Source organism: Procambarus clarkii, chromosome 46, assembly GCF_040958095.1.
Source record: "Procambarus clarkii isolate CNS0578487 chromosome 46, FALCON_Pclarkii_2.0, whole genome shotgun sequence".
Classification (NCBI taxonomy): domain Eukaryota; kingdom Metazoa; phylum Arthropoda; class Malacostraca; order Decapoda; family Cambaridae; genus Procambarus; species Procambarus clarkii.
In genome coordinates this window covers 21,920,139-21,938,001 of record NC_091195.1, presented here as the reverse complement: position 1 = coordinate 21,938,001, position 17,863 = coordinate 21,920,139, and the positions used below count along the sequence as shown (strand labels likewise).

The following is a 17,863-nucleotide window of genomic DNA, read 5'->3' as shown; positions in this document are numbered from 1 at the left end:
TGTGTATAATAAAATTACCAAAATATTTCTAAATATAAATTACTAAATAACTTAGTAGATAAACTACAAAAATAAATAAAACTTCTTTCAACAGAAAGTTAGTCATTATTATGAAAGTTACAAATTTAAATATTATTAAAATTTAACTTTATTATCTTTAGAGTCGTAAAATGTTATGTAAATATTTTATAATTCTAGGTTTAAAAAAAATCATTTAATAGAATTCTTAAAAAGTTCTTAAATTCTTTTAGGCCTTTTTAAATGTTTTGTATATTTTGTTTGAAAATGTGTTGTTATTTTACCTATAATTTTTAATTTCTATATATATAAGTAAATACTTGTTAGATCTGAACAGTTCACAATTAAAACTGAGGTCAATTTATACAAGAAAGATTTATCACAAAAGTTGTCTTCTTTTATTGCCTTATTTAGACAGTTAAAGGATTACTAATATCTTGTCTATAAGTTTTAGCTATAATTCATGGTTAAAAATTTAACATAGTTTACTCTTATAAAATTGTGTCTCCTGCAACTAATTTAAAGAAAACGAAAGATAATAGAGTTTTATTTAAATAAAGGTTAAATTATTAAACGGGAAGACACTTATAAATAACTTTGTTTAAATAAGAAAATTTATGCATTATGTACATAAGAAGAAGACTTAAAAGATTTTCATAATATTGGCATAACACGTAATCATTATTATTATATATTGTATAAGTAGACATTGGAAGTGACTACAAACCAATCATCATGAAATTTATACTGGGAGGATGACTCATGCAGGATTATCATCAATGAAATAGCCACGAAAAAATCCAACATGAACCACAAGAAATGAGGCACAAATATCTCGAGGAAATTTATAAAGAAGCCGGAGATGAACTAGATCAAATCTACACTGATGGGTCATCTAATCCTGTTAATGGCAGGGCTGGTGCAGCATACACGGTAATTAAGGATAATACTTTCCAACGTAAAAATGAAGAAAAAGCGCGTATTGTGAACTATTCCTCTTCAACACAAGCAGAGCTAACTGCCATTGTTATGGCGTTAAGGTTTCCTTGAACGGAACACTAATGGTGGTTGCAATGACAGGTTGCAATTATTATACCATGTCGTAGCTCAGTCGATAAAGGCAGCGTCTGGGATGCTCTCAGACACAGGTTCGAATCCTCATCACAGCCCTTGTGGATTTGATCATAATATGCATCACTCTATTGTGATTTCTGTGTGTAATCCACCACATTACCCCATAACACCCACAAGAGTTGATGTGTTGTTGTTGTTGATTTAGAGGCGACATCGATCGTGGGATCGGATGCGCCCCGGCGTACCCGTGAAGGATTAATCACGAAGTTCGTAAAAGTGAAACTCCAAGCCTAATCGCGAAACGAGTGACACCAATCACTGGAAACTAATACGCCTCGTGGCAAAGAAACGCAAACGGGCAGATGATTGGGGAGCCCCAGGAGCCCCTCAGGGTGACAAGCACCGGCCCCGCCCCACACAGAGAACACTGGGGAGGCCCAGGAGTCCCTCAGGGTGACAAGCACCAGCCCCGCCCCACACAGAGAACACTGGGGAGCCCCAGGAGTCCCTCAGGGTGACAAGCACCGGCCCCGCCCCACACAGTGAACACTGGGGAGCCCCAGGAGTCCCTCAGGGTGACAAGCACCAGCCCCGCCCCACACAGTGAACACTGGGGAGGCCCAGGAGTCCCTCAGGGTGACAAGCACCGGCCCCGCCCCACACAGAGAACACTGGGGAGGCCCAGGAGTCCCTCAGGGTGACAAGCACCAGCCCCGCCCCACACAGAGAACACTGGGGAGCCCCAGGAGTCCCTCAGGGTGACAAGCACCGGCCCCGCCCCACACAGTGAACACTGGGGAGCCCCAGGAGTCCCTCAGGGTGACAAGCACCAGCCCCGCCCCACACAGAGAACACTGGGGAGGCCCAGGAGTCCCTCAGGGTGACAAGCACCGGCCCCGCCCCACACAGTGAACACTGGGGAGGCCCAGGAGTCCCTCAGGGTGACAAGCACCGGCCCCGCCCCACACAGAGAACACTGGGGAGCCCCAGGAGTCCCTCAGGGTGACAAGCACCGGCCCCGCCCCACACAGAGAACACTGGAGAGCCCCAGGAGTCCCTCAGGGTGACAAGCACTGGCCCCGCCCCACACAGAGAACACTGGGGAGCCCCAGGAGTCCCTCAGGGTGACAAGCACCGGCCCCGCCCCACACAGTGAACACTGGGAAGCCCCAGGAGTCCCTCAGGGTGACAAGCACCAGCCCCGCCCCACACAGAGAACACTGGGGAGCCCCAGGAGTCCCTCAGGGTGACAAGCACTGGCCCCGCCCCACACAGAGAACACTGGGGAGCCCCAGGAGTCCCTCAGGGTGACAAGCACCGGCCCCGCCCCACACAGAGAACACTGGGGAGCCCCAGGAGTCCCTCAGGGTGACAAGCACCGGCCCCGCCCCACACAGAGAACACTGGGGAGCCCCAGGAGTCCCTCAGGGTGACAAGCACCAGCCCCGCCCCACACAGAGAACACTGGGGAGGCCCAGGAGTCCCTCAGGGTGACAAGCACCGGCCCCGCCCAACACAGAGAACACTGGGGAGCCCCAGGAGTCCCTCAGGGTGACAAGCACCGGCCCCGCCCCACACAGAGAACACTGGGGAGGCCCAGGAGTCCCTCAGGGTGACAAGCACCGGCCCCGCCCCACACAGAGAACACTGGGGAGCCCCAGGAGTCCCTCAGAGTGACAAGCACCGGCCCCGCTCCACACAGAGAACACTGGGGAGGCCCAGGAGTCCCTCAGGGTGACAAGCACCGGCCCCGCCCCACACAGAGAACACTGGGGAGGCCCAGGAGTCCCTCAGGGTGACAAGCACCGGCCCCGCCCCACACAGAGAACACTGGGGAGGCCCAGGAGTCCCTCAGGGTGACAAGCACCGGCCCCGCCCCACACAGTGAACACTGGGGAGGCCCAGGAGTCCCTCAGGGTGACAAGCACCAGCCCCGCCCCACACAGAGAACACTGGGGAGCCCCAGGAGCCCCTCAGGGTGACAAGCACCGGCCCCGCCCCACACAGAGAACACTGGGGAGCCCCAGGAGTCCCTCAGGGTGACAAGCACCGGCCCCGCCCCACACAGAGAACACTGGGAAGCAAAACCAAAAACTCGGCCCCAAACTAAAACACAAATGTCATCCAGTGTCCCCCGGCAGAGCAGAAGCCGGCCGCCCACCACGACTGAGGGCACACCAGGAGCCCACCAAGACCCTGTACCAACCCTCGGCACCTCTCGACCAAGCCAGCCCCCGGACACCGTCACACCGTCGTGAGAGCCAGCCAGAACACGTAAAACAAAATCTACCAACAGTCCTGTGACCCAAGGCGATATGTGCCACAGGCTTCATACAACCGGACCGTTGAAGAAGAATGCCAGACGGCAGTAGCAAATCCAAAACGCGAAAACAGAACCTGATCCGGCGGCTCCCAGGCGGAGGAGGTGTCCAGACGTCCGCTCGTCGTCAAGGTTGAACCACGTGTCCTCACTCCCCAAGTGGAACATTAACACCCACCACCTCACCCCCTAACACTCCCCAAGTGGAACATTAACACCCACCACCTCACCCCCCTAACACTCCCCAAGTGGAACATTAACACCCACCACCTCACCCCCTAACACTCCCCAAGTGGAACATTAACATCCACCACCTCACCCCCTAACACTCCCCAAGTGGAACATTAACATCCACCACCTCACCCCCTAACACTCCCCAAGTGGAACATTAACATCCACCACCTCACCCCCTAACACCCCCCAAGTGGAACATTAACATCCACCACCTCACCCCCTAACACTCCCCAAGTGGAACATTAACATCCACCACCTCACCCCCTAACACCCCCCAAGTGGAACATTAACATCCACCACCTCACCCCCTAACACTCCCCAAGTGGAACATTAACATCCACCACCTCACCCCCCTAACACTCCCCAAGTGGAACATTAACATCCACCACCTCACCACATAACACCCCCCAAGTGGAACATTAACATCCACCACCTCACCCCCTAACACTCCCCAAGTGGAACATTAACATCCACCAGCTCACCCACTAACACTCCCCAAGTGGAACATTAACATCCACCACCTCACCCCCTAACACTCCCCAAGTGGAACATTAACATCCACCACCTCACCCCCTAACACCCCCCAAGTGGAACTTTAACATCCACCACCTCACCCCCTAACACTCCCCCAAGTGGATCATTAACATCCACCACCTCACCCCCTAACACTCCCCCAAGTGGAACATTAACATCCACCACCTCACCCCCTAACACTCCCCAAGTGGAACATTAACATCCACCACCTCACCCCCTAACACTCCCCCAAGTGGAACATTAACATCCACCACCTCACCCCCTAACACTCCCCAAGTGGAACATTAACACCCTAACATTAACACATGTACATATACATGTTAAATAAAATGGGAGATACATTCATAATCCGTCCCTAAATGTTAGAGTGTCGCCGGATACTGTAGGAGGTACACACAAGGAAGACTGTCTAAGCAGGAACATCGGGGCCCAGTTATGATTGTGTGGTCACACCTGACAATAGGCCAGACTGGTGGCAATACAATGCTCTGCTTCCTGCTGTAAAGCTGTTCTCGGGAACACTAAAGCACATATGACCTAAATTGTTGTCTAGAAAATTGCTGGGGTTTGCTGCAGACGGAGGAGCGATCCCAACACGCTGGCAACGCTTGTGTCTCAGTGAGCATGTACCACTTAATGCAATAACCCATTGTTCCTTCTTGTGAATATATAAATATATTATATATATATATATATATGTGCCTGAAATTATTAAGTCTCCCTGCACGCTCAACCTGTCCTCACAATGTTTCATGTGCAGTGTGTCACAATAACCTCTCCCTGCACACTTAACCTGTCCTCACAATGTTTCATGTGCAGAGTGTCACAATAATCTCTCTGTTACGGACTCGTCACCACCATCTGAGAGGAGCTTGGGAATTCCAGCGCCATCTACGAGTCTGTACCCAAACTCCCCGGGAATTGGACGCTACGTAGACAACGCCATCTATGGGTGGTGGCGTGACGGCTGCAAGTGGCTCAAGACTTCTGCCTTGGTCAACCAGAGAGGTCCTTCTAGGTGACCTCTGCTGAGGTGGCGACTCAAAACAAGCGCCATCTGTTGTGCTACGAAGCACAATGTCAACATCCCCAGTGCATAAGTGGTATGTCTTGATTTCACCAGTACCGTCTATACCTGATGACGTGTTTATCCACAGAGGCGACGTGGGGCAGCAGTGGTGCTGGAGACGGCAGTTGACCTTGATCAGCCTACGTTCTCCTGCCTTAGTTTAGTCAGCTGACTAAGTGATCCGCCGCCGATCTGCAGAAGAGTGTAGGAGGTACTGGGCCCTGCAGTCTGCTTGTGCAGTTGTATTGGAAGGGATCGGTGTATCCCGGGACTGGCTGAGGGGAGAAACTAATCTCTCTCATCTCATTTTTTTCTTGCAATGTGTTTGTTATCATTTTATTAATTCTGATAGAATTTACCTACTTAAAATTATCTGTTAGATTAAGGACCTGCCCGAAACGCTGCGCGTGCTAGTGGCTTTACAAGATTGTAAATACTATGCTATGTATTCTCACAAACCCAATGTACCTTCTTGTATATAAATAAATAAATAATTTTAAGTAGGTAAATTCTAGCAGAATTAATAAAATGATAAATACATTGCAAGAAAAAAATGAGATGAGAGATTAGTAAGTATATTAAAGCTCTGATTGATTACATTGGCAGCTTGATTGGTAATTTAAACAAGATTAATAGACACCATACAGCAGATTGACAGCACATATAAGACAGCAATGATCACAATGGTAAAGATGTTCGGATTGGGTACATAAAGATTGGGAGATTGGGTAGCAATAGATACAGTGCAATTTTAAAGCAAAAGGTAAACAAGTATGAAGATGAAATTAGGTACTTTTTAGTATTGTTTTTGAATGATGTAAAAGTTGGACAGCTTTTCAATTCAATAGGGAGTGAGTTCCATAAACTGGGTCCCTTTATTTGCATAAAGTGTTTACACAGATTAAGTTTGACTCTGGGGATATCAAAGACATATTTATTTCTGGTGTGGTGATAATGGGTCCTATTACATCTGTCCAGGGAGAGTTTCAGAGCAGGATTTGCATTTAAGAACAGGGTTTTGTAAATGTAGTTGACACAAGAGAATTTGTGGAGTGAGATTATGTTTAGCATGTTTAGGGAGTTAAACAAGGGGGCTGTGTGTTGTCTGAAAGCAGAATTAAAGAAAGCTCTAGAAAGAGAAAAACGAAAAAACTAGAGAAAGAAAAGAGAAAACTGTTAAATTTTTATCATTAAAATATATCCAAAGTTTATAAACGATATATTGTTAATTCTGTAACTGTCGAAATAAGAAAATCGAAAAGGACGCTAATTTTGTGATTAATCTTTCTAGTATACATTGATCTGTATTAATTATGAACTCTTTTTCTGGGCGCAATTCCTTAACTATAGCCTCTGTTTAACTCAACAGTAAAATGTGTACTTGGTTGTAACAAGGATTCTTCGCGGCAGGGGATCGTATTCCAGGGACTTGCCCGAAACGCTACGCGTACTAGTGGCTCTACAAGAATGTAACAACTCTTGTATATATCTCAAAAAAAAACTGTTCATAGCTTACTGGTTATTACTATCATGAATAAAATAAATTTTATAAGTAGAAATAACAACTTTTTAAATTCAATTTGTCTTTATTATACACCCCATACCCATCCCGTGGGCGGTGGTGTAAAGGATTAGAGGCACATAATCGGTTCAGGAACTGAACCCTCTAGTTCGTTTAGCTAAGCAAATAACAATTTTTGACGCTAGTTACAAAATTATCAATGCTATATATACATGTACACATTCTCATACATACATGTACATATATACGTATACATATATACATACACATACATATTTAATCACCTACACAAGTACACATATCAATAATCTTTTGTGTCACAAGTGATTCAACAAGAGGCTCACAACAGTCACTATACAAGGCACTTTACATCTATGGTGAGTCACAGTTACTAGTCTTGCTCCACACCCACCCAACTGGGCGGCAGCTTTACAGCCATGTGCTCTACACCCACCCAACTGGGCGGCAGCTTTACAGTCATGTGATCCACACCCACCCAACTGGGCGGCAGCTTTACAGGCATGTGCTCCACACCCACCCAACTGGGCGGCAGCTTTAGTCATGTGCTCCACACCCACCCAACTGGGCGGCAGCTTTACAGTCATGTGCTCCACACCCACCCAACTGGGCGGCAGCTTTACAGTCATGTGCTCCACACCCACCCAACTGGGCGGCAGCTTTACAGTCATGTGCTCCACACCCACCCAACTGGGCGGCAGCTTTACAGTCATGTGCATGCATTACCTACAGTAAGCAAATTTTGGATACTTCGCTAAGATTTCGGGCAGCACATCATTATGAATGAAGTACTTACACATTTCTTGGACACTATTGATGGTGTTATCTCTAAATTCCGCAATTTTTCACATTCCATTATATAATGACGCAAAGTATGCGAATAGTTCTGCTGACAGAGTTCACATTTAGTCAAATCTACATCAGCAGGTGTTACAAACTCCCAGAGGTACTTGTAGCCGAGCCTATGCCTAGCAGTGGTAACATCTAGAAGTCTGCTAACATTATTGGATGACCCATAGACGTGCGGTTCTTTCTGCATAATAGAATGATGATAGATGGAGGAACTGGTGTGAATTTCACTTTGCCTCAAGTCTCCGAAATTTAGTTGATGTTCCTGAGATATTGCTGCCCTCAGGCTGCTCAAAGGCAGTCGAGCAAAAGTCTTGGCCAACTCATCAGTTCTATCATGCATTCGGAGACCAATATGGGAAGGAATCCACAGGAGACAAACTCTGACTCCGTCATTGATTATTTCACAATGTGTCTAGCTTCAGAGATAAGCACGTCACAGTTATGCCTTAGGGAGCTGAGGGGAGTCAAGGATGACAAGGAGTCACTTACAATTAGCGTGTCAACTTTAGATTCATATACGCGCTCGAGTGCAAGGATTATGGCAACCAATTCTGTTTGAAGAGTGGAGGCCCAGTTACTGAGACGCGCTCCACACTCATGGGAGAAGGAACCATCTCTCCCTGTCACAACAACTGCACTTCCAGCTGCACCATGGGACTGATGCAAGGATCCATCAGTGTAAATAATCTGGGAAAGGGAGCGCTCTTTGACTAAAGCATCAATTTGGCCTAAGGCATTGTACTTTGCTTCTTGTCGAAGCAAGGCTTGTTCTTTAATCAGCTTCTTGGGTGGGAAAGGGGGACAGTAATTTGGAAAGGAGTGATCTCCCATGGGGCAGGAAAGTGTTGTTGTTGTCTCTCTTGGTGGAGGTGATGAATATTATACATTCTGAGCACATTGGCAGTTACGGTAATCCATTTGGAGGGATGCTGACCTTCAAGGAAGAAGAAGGAAGAAGGCTTGGAGGGCTTCAGTGCAGGGGTTAGGGTGGGTTAGCCTTAGCATCTTGATACCAATTAAAGCATTAATTTCAGTGATACGATCACTTACACATGAAATATTCAGTTCTTTCCCCATGTTTAGTAATTTAGTTGTACGGGGCATCCGAGGATTATCCTCAAGGCTTCGTTTTGCATCTTTTCCAGCCCTCCAAGCATTCTCTCAGGCACTAGAGCAAGCATGGGTGCAGCATAATCAATCAGTGACCTAATATATGAGAGATACATCATTTTGACAATTCTCACATTTGCACCATAGCTTGGATGGTAGCGTGCCCCAGCCTTGAGAGCACGGAGCCTCTCGCTACATTGACGACCCAGTCTGGCTACAACATTGTGGTACAGTGGAACTTCAAGACCAAGGTATTTGTATCTGGTTACATAGTCGAGCAGAGAGCCATCATCCAACTGCATTTTGCGAACGGCCCCACCCCGTCTGGGTGGACGTCGGTTCAGGATCTTTGTTTTCTCTACTGAGATGACCAAGCCTAGTTCCTGACATGTGTACAATACAGAGTTCAGAACATTTTGGGTGTTGGTATAACCATTGGTGTGGATCAGTATGTCATCCGCATAGCTAATGATGTGTTCGCTGGGCCTCCTAGTTACTGAGTTTACAAGTGCATTGATTAACACATTGAACAGAGTAGGACTGAGGACACCTCCCTGTGGAGTGCCAAGTTCAAAATCTCTCGTTACACTCCTATGCCCTTGGAACAGTACAGATGACTTCCTGTTGGATAGATAGCCTCTTATCCACCGTAATAGCCATCCTCCAACATTCATTTTAGCAAGTTCGCTCAGAATGACGTGTGGGTTAGCAATGTCAAAGACTGACTTAAGATCTAGGAAAGTGGTATATGACCTATCAGTATGCAGGGTGAGGAATGTGATAATACAGTGATGTACACTCTTTCCATGCGTAAAGCCATATATCTGGGGAGACAACATGTTACTAATTCTGTAAAGGAGGCGGTTGAGAACCATCCTCTCAAGACACTTACAGAGACAACTAGTGAGGGAGATTGGGCGAAAAGCACTCTGCTGGTTTGGTTTAGGAATGGGAATAATGAGACTGTTGGTCCATGACTTTGGAAGCTCCCCAGTTACATAGGTCATATTATACAATTGAAGCAAGGGATTCCCTGGCACTAGCAGAAGCATATGCAGTATGCCGTAAGTAACTCCATCCTCCCCGGGTGATGTAGCTTTGCCCTTATGTAGAGCAGAGTCTAGTTCGTGTTCAGTAAAAAACATGTCACAGTCATCCTCTTGATGAAGCATGAAGTCAAGGAGCCTTGATCTATCAGCATATATATTATTTAATTCATTCTGTGAGGGTAGAGGAAGACTGTCACAGCTGGAAGTTGTGGCCGAAGCGTCAACAAGCACCTTTGCTCTGTGCAGAGGATTAGGGTGCGCGATCTCTGCAGCATTTTTCCCTTTGATCTTGTTGATATCCTTCCATGCCCGACTTAGTGGCGTGTGAGAATTGAGACCACTGACAAAAGTTTCCCAGTCTTAATATTAGGGGGGATATTAACGAGAAGTAACGAAGGAGGAGACCAGCAGTAAAGGGACCTCGTCTTGGAGAGTTGTGAAAGACAGGGGCCTTAAGAAGACTTTGATAAAGCCGCCTTCAAACGCCATAGCAACTTCTAATTCATTTGACGTTTTGGAGGACGAGTGCTGTGGAGAGACTGTGGATCGCGCAAAAGGGAAAGCAACGAAGAGAAAGGAAGCGCAGGCCCCTCAGAAAGTAAAGGAAGTACCTAAGCAAACATTAGTTGTGGGAGATTCCCAGATAAGGTATTTGGATAGAACGTTTTGTGCTAGAGATAGGGGGAACAGGTTAAGGGTTTGCTATCCCGGAGCTGGCATTGGTGATATTATAAACAACATGAATGATATTATGGCTGGTAATGGGAACAATCCCATTATTTGCATTAGCGTGGGAGGAAATGATGTTGGTCGAGTTAGGAGTGAGGAACTGATTCAGAGGTATAAAACAGCCATAGAGTTAGTTAGGAGCAAGGGAGGAATCCCGATCATATGTGGCATTCTTCCAAGAAAGGGAGTGGGAAATGAATGGATATCGAGGGCACTTGGTGTCAATTGCCGGCTGGAAAGATATTGCAAATCAAATGCAATATCTTTCATAGACAACTGGGAACACTTCTATGGAAGAAATGAAATGTATGCTCGTGATGGGGTGCATCTATCGAGAGCTGGGGTTGTTGCTGTTGCGAACTCGTTAGAAGAAGTGGTTAGAGGTGTTTGTTTGGGTTTAAACTGTTAGTAGATAGAGGTATGGGAATTGATTGTGAGGAAGGAGGTAATAAAAGTATGTGTTTGTGGGAGAAAGGAATTGGCAAAACGATCAGGGAAAGAGAAGGTCCGCAAAATAACAATTCACTTAGGGTATATTACACTAACAGTAGAAGTCTAAGAAATAAAATTAACGAATTAAATGCTCTTGTCTGCACAGAAAAAATAGATATTATTGCACTTACCGAAACGTGGATGAATGTAGAAAATAGAGAACTATTAGCTGAATATCAAATATATGGATTTAAACTATTTCACACAGATAGATATATTAGACGAGGAGGTGGAGTAGCCATATATGTTAGGGACAATTTGAAATGTAGTCTCAAAGAGGGAATCAAAACAGAGCCACACACAGAAACTATTTGGATAGAATTAAACGAAAAAGCTAATAATATTATAATAGGAGTAATATATAGGCCACCAAATTTAGACAGAATGGAAGCAAAGCATCTATGGGATGAAATATCTAGAGCATCTAGAACTAACAGTATTTATGTCATGGGTGACTTTAATTTTAGCGGAATAAACTGGTTGAACAAAACAGGGAATAGTGAAGCAGAAGATTTTCTAGAATTAATTGACGATTGCTTTCTTACGCAACACATTAAGGAACCAACACGGGAAAATAATATTTTAGATTTAGTGTTAACTAACAGGGAAACGCAAATTAATGACATCGAAATAGGGAGTGAGCTAGGGAGCAGTGATCACAAAGAAATCAGATTTAGCATAGAATGGAATAGACCAGTAGGAGAAAATTCTGTTAAAGTGCCAGATTTTCGAAAAGCTGATTTTAATAGCCTAAGAAATTTTTTGGGTCAAATTGATTGGAAAGTCTTGGGTATGGGGTGTGGGCCGGTCTTGGAGCGAGACATGAACCCAGCGATAGGTGACTTAAATGGGGATTTCGATGTGGATTCAATATATAACTTATTTAAGAATATTCTAAACAAAGCACAGGAACGTAGTATACCATACAAATTGAATAGATCGAATACTAATGACCCAAAGTGGATAACAAAGAATTTGAAGAACCTTATAGGTAAAAAGAGAGCTTGGTACAAAAGGATTAAAAATGGGGAGGTCACTTTAGAACAGGAATTCGTACAACTGGTTAGAAATGTTAAAAAAGAGATAAGGAAAGCAAAAAGAAACTATGAAGTTCGCATAGCAGGGCAAGCAAAGACAAATCCTAAAGGGTTTTTTCAGTTATATCGTACTAAGACTAGGGAAAGGATAGGTCCATTAAAAACTGAGACAGGTCAAATAACAGATAGTGATGAAGAGATGAGTAGTATTTTTAATAAATATTTTGTATCTGTATTTACTAAAGAGGAACTTAACAATATGCCTTCAGCCGAACAAGTCTATGTGGGTGGGGACGAGGACAGGTTGACGAGTTTAACAGTTACCAGGGAGGATGTTCTTAAACAAATAGTAAAACTCAAACCAAACAAATCCCCAGGGCCGGATGAAGTGTTTGCCAGGGTGCTTAAAGAATGCAAAGAGGAGCTTTGTGACCCACTGTCAACCATATTTAATAAATCAATAGAGTCAGGCAGAGTGCCAGAGTTTTGGAAAGTTGCTAATGTGATACCAGTTTTTAAGAAAGGAGATAGATCACTTGCGTCTAACTATCGACCAATTAGCCTAACGTCTATTGTGGGAAAGTTACTCGAATCTATAATAGCAAATAAAATTCGTCTTCATCTTGAAAAACATAAATTAATAATTGAGTCGCAACATGGTTTTATAAATGGCCGTTCATGTTTAACAAATTTGTTATCTTTTTATTCTAGCATTGTTGAGGCAGTTGATAGTGGTAAGGATTGCGATGTTGTATACCTTGACTTTAGCAAAGCTTTTGATACAGTGCCACATGAAAGACTGATTAAAAAGATAGAGTCTCATGGTATTGGGGGTGCTATATTAAGCTGGATTAGGGCATGGCTATACCAAAGGAAACAGAGAGTTAGTATAAATGGAATCAAGTCAGAGTGGGAAAATGTTGTAAGTGGAGTGCCTCAAGGCTCTGTCCTGGGACCTCTGTTGTTTATAATATATATAAATGATTTAGATTCAGGTTTGAGTAGCAACATTTGCAAATTTGCCGATGATACGAAAATCGGTAGGGAAATTAATTCGGAGGAGGACTCACTATCACTTCAAGTTGATCTAGATAGGGTTTTGAAATGGTCAAAGGATTGGCAGATGCAGTTTAATGCTGATAAATGTAAAGTTCTGAGGTTAGGTAATGATGATAGAGTTACAAGATACGAGCTAGATGGTGTTGTGATTGCGAAGTCGGATTGCGAAAGGGATCTGGGAGTTATGATTAGTAAGAATTTAAAACAAAAGGATCAATGCATAAATGTTCGTAATAAGGCAAATCGGACACTTGGATTTATTAATCGCAGCGTTAGTAACAAGACACCTGGTGTGGTTCTCAAGCTATATCTTGCTCTAGTTAGGCCCCATTTAGATTATGCAGTTCAGTTTTGGTCGCCATATTATAGAATGGATATAAATTCACTTGAACGTGTCCAGCGTAGGATGACTAAGTTAATTCCCCAAATTAGAAATCTTTCATATGAAGAAAGATTAACAAAGCTTAAGTTGCATTCACTGGAAAGGCGAAGAGTTAGGGGTGACATGATAGAGGTTTACAAGTGGATGAATGGACATAACCGGGGGGATATTAATAGGGTATTAAAAGTATCAACACAGGACAGAACACGAAACAATGGGTATAAATTGGATAAGTTTAGATTTAGGAAAGACTTGGGTAAATACTGGTTCAGTAACAGGGTTGTTGATTTGTGGAACCAATTGCCGCGTAACATTGTGGAGGTGGGGTCCCTCGATTGTTTCAAGCACGGGTTGGACAAGTATATGAGTGGGATTGGGTGGTTATAGAATAGGAGCTGCCTCGTATGGGCCAATAGGCCTTCTGCAGTTACCTTTGTTCTTATGTTCTTCTTATGTTCTTATTAATAGGGTATTAAAAGTATCAACACAGGACAGAACACGAAACAATGGATATAAATTGGATAAGTTTAGATTTAGGAAAGACTTGGGTAAATACTGGTTCAGTAACGGGGTTGTTGATTTGTGGAACCAATTGCCGCGTAACATTGTGGAGGTGGGGTCCCTCGATTGTTTCAAGCACGGGTTGGACAAGTATATGAGTGGGATTGGGTGGTTATAGAATAGGAGCTGCCTCGTATGGGCCAATAGGCCTTCTGCAGTTACCTTTGTTCTTATGTTCTTATGTTCTTATGTCTGTCTGCCTCAGCTCCACCATACGTTCCCTGGCCTCAGCCAGAGCCGTTTGAAAGAGCCGAAGCATTTCAGCAGTGCGGGTCCTTCTACAAGCTAGTCCAATTATTCTGGCAGTGCGTTTTAGTGCATGCAATTTAGAATCATTATAATAAGCATAAGTGCTATGACCAATGTAATTTGGGTTACGTGGCCTGGACGATGGATCAAGTGATTCTATAAACTGCTCGATAGTACCTGTGAGCTCATTGTTAAAATCTTCAACTGATGAAGGCTCAGATGAACTGCACCAATCCTGACACATGAGCAACAAAATTGTCTCGTTGATCGATGGACACAGCCAGCCTCTTCCGCTTGAACACTCCACCGGGGAGGATAGAGCTGCCAATGCTTACAGTGGCTAATATGGGCAGATGATCAGACGCCATAACTAGCACTATTGACGAGGCGCACACGGTGTGGGAGACGTTGACACCCAGACATAGATCAAGAATACCTCCGTAGATATGCGTCGGTTCAAGGTCACCCACAATCTGTGCATCATCGTGACTACCTAATAGTGACAACAGTTGGTTTTTTATTTATTTATTTATATATATATATACAAGAAGGTACATTGGGTTTGTGAGAATACATTGGATAGTACAGTATTTACATTCTTGTAAAGCCACTAGTACGCGCAGCGTTTCGGGCAGGTCCTTAATCTAGCAGATAATTTTAAGTAGGGAATTTCTATCAGAATTGATAAATGATAAAGATACATTACAAGAGAAAAATGAGATGAGAGAGCTTAGTAAGTATATTAAAGCACATTGTTATATTAAAGCTCTGATTGATTACATTGACAGCTTGATTAGTAATTTAAACAAGATTAATAGACACCATACAGCAGATTGACAGCACATATAAGACAGCAATGATCACAATGGTAAAGATGTTCAGATTGGGTACATAAAGATTGGGAGACTGGGTAGCAATAGATACAGATAAACAAGATTAATAAACACCATACAACAGATTGGCAGCACATATAAGAAGACAGCAATGATCACAATGGTAAAGATGTTCAAATTGGGAACATAAAGATTGGGAGATTGGGTAGCAATAGATACAGTGCAATTTTAAGGCAAAAAGTGAAAAACTATGAAGATGAAATTAGGTACTTTTTAGTATTGATTTTGAATGATGTAAAAGTTGGACAGCTTTTCAATTCAATAGGGAGTGACTTCCATAAACTGGGTCCCTTTATTTGCATAGTGTTTACACAGATTAAGTTTGACTCTGGGGATATCAAAGATATATTTATTTCTGGTGTGGTGATAATGGGTCCTATTACATCTGTCCATGGAGAGTTTCAGAGCAGGATTTGCATTTAAGAACAGGGTTTTGTAAATGTAGTTGACACAAGAGAATTTGTGGAGTGAGATTATGTTTAGCATGTTTAGGGAGTTAAACAAGGGCTGTGTGTTGTCTGAAAGCAGAAATTGATATTATTCTGATAGCAGATTTTTGCTGGGTGATGATGGACTTGAGGTGGTTTGCAGTGGTTGAACCCCATGCACAAATACCATAGTTGAGATAGGGATAGATTAGTGCATAATATAGAGAGATGAGAGCAGAGTTAGGTACATAATATCTGATTTTGGAGAGTATACCAACTGTTTTAGAGACTTTCTTAGTTATGTGTTGTATGTGGGTACTGAAGTTGAGTCTCTTGTCTAGGAATATGCCAAGAAACTTTCCATCATTTTTATTGCTAATGCAATAAAACTTACATTATTTACATTAGCAACTAATTACATTAGTATGTGGTTGCTAATGGTAACGGCTAATGGTTGCCGTTACGATTACTGAACTGCGAATTACCAATATTCCTATGCCTAGCATTATAATCACCTATGATGATGGTAGGCTCAGTCTGAATACAAATGGTTTAACACTATGTAAATAATACATTAATTTTGTTATATATAAACAAAGTTATTTAAAAGTGTCCTCCCGTTTATTTATTTACTTACTTAAAGAAAACCATATTAGCAACCGTTTTCTTTAACTCATTTCTTGACAAACTATTTTAAAAGAGTTGACTGTGTTAATTTTTTTATATCTTTATTATATCTAAAACTTATAAATAATACATTGTTAATTTTGAAACTGTTTAAGTAAGACAATTAAAGAAGATGCATTTTTTTGTGGTAAATCTTTCTGGTATAAATTGATTTGTGTTTTAATTATGAACTGTTTAGATATGACGTATAATTACTAATATATATATAAATTAAATGTTATAGGAAAAAATTAGCATACTTTAAAAAAATATAATTAGTATAACGTCTTGAACCTAATTATAATTTCCTTTTAAATTTTCAAACGTCTTAAGTATTCTGGTTAGACTTTTAAAGTAATTGCATAGTAAACTATTAGGTTAAACATCTAAAAGTAAAATTTTATGTTGATAAAATTTAGGTACTTTACTTATATTAATAATTTATAATCAATAAAATGAGTATTCTTTATTTTTATAGTTAATCTACTAAATTCAATCTTATTTACTTCTAGAAATGCTCACAGTCATTTTTAATGTTACAAATACAAGGAAAATAAACTTTAATAAAATATTATAAGGACAGGTTAAGTGTGCAGCGAGAGGTTATAATAATAATAATTACTTTCTTTATTCGCATGAAGGTACAATGGGTTGATGACATTACATAAGATTGGTATTTTTACATTAATATAAAGGTCACTAACACGCATAGCGTGTCAAGCAGGTCCTTAATCTAACATGTTTATATATTTTGATTTATTTATATACAAGAAGGTACTTTGGGGTTACCAGAGAACATAGAAATAAAGTTGATTTTACATTCTTGTAAAGCCACTAGCATGCATAGCGTTTCGGGTCAAGTAAGATGAAAGATTACATAGTTGCTAGATTTTTATATCAACATATAACTACAACATGAGTTGACAGCGGTGATTACACTATTAAATATATATGTCTCACAGTAGATTTACATCTCAGGCTAGGAGGCAAGACTCACATCTCAGGCTAGGAGGATAGACTCACATCTCAGGATAGGAGGCTAGACTCATATCTCAGGCTAGAAGGATAGATTCACTTCTCAGGATAGGAGGATAGACTCACATCTCAGGCTAGAAGGATAGATTCACTTCTCAGGCTAGGAGGATAGACTCACATCTCAGGATAGGAGGCAAGACTCACATCTCAGGATAGGAGGCTAGACTCACATCTCAGGCTAAGAGGCTAGACTCACATCTTAGGCTAGGAGGATAGACTCACATCTCAGGCTAAGCGGCAAGACTCACATCTCAGGCTAGGAGGATAGACTCCCAGAACAGCACTATGAAATCCCTCACAGAACAGCCCTGTGTAATCCTTCACAGAACAGCACCATGTAATCCCTAACAGAATAGCACTATGTAATCCCTCACAGAACAGCACCGTGTAATCCCTCACAGAACAGCACTATGTAATCCCTCACAGTACAGCACTATGTAATCCCTCATAGAACAGCACCATGTAATCCCTCACAGAACAGCACCATGTAATCCCTCACAGAACAGCACCATGTAATCCCTCACATAACAGC

General features: G+C 42.6%; 1 long non-coding RNA gene across 1 annotated transcript; it reads left to right on the top strand.

The window, feature by feature from the left end:
• Window positions 1-5,310: 5,310 nt before the first annotated feature.
• LOC138350513 (uncharacterized) lies at window positions 5,311-6,828 on the top strand. The gene is made up of 2 exons (XR_011222143.1): window positions 5,311-5,460; window positions 6,619-6,828. It is a non-coding gene; the product is annotated as an uncharacterized lncRNA (long non-coding RNA).
• Window positions 6,829-17,863: the final 11,035 nt, after the last annotated feature.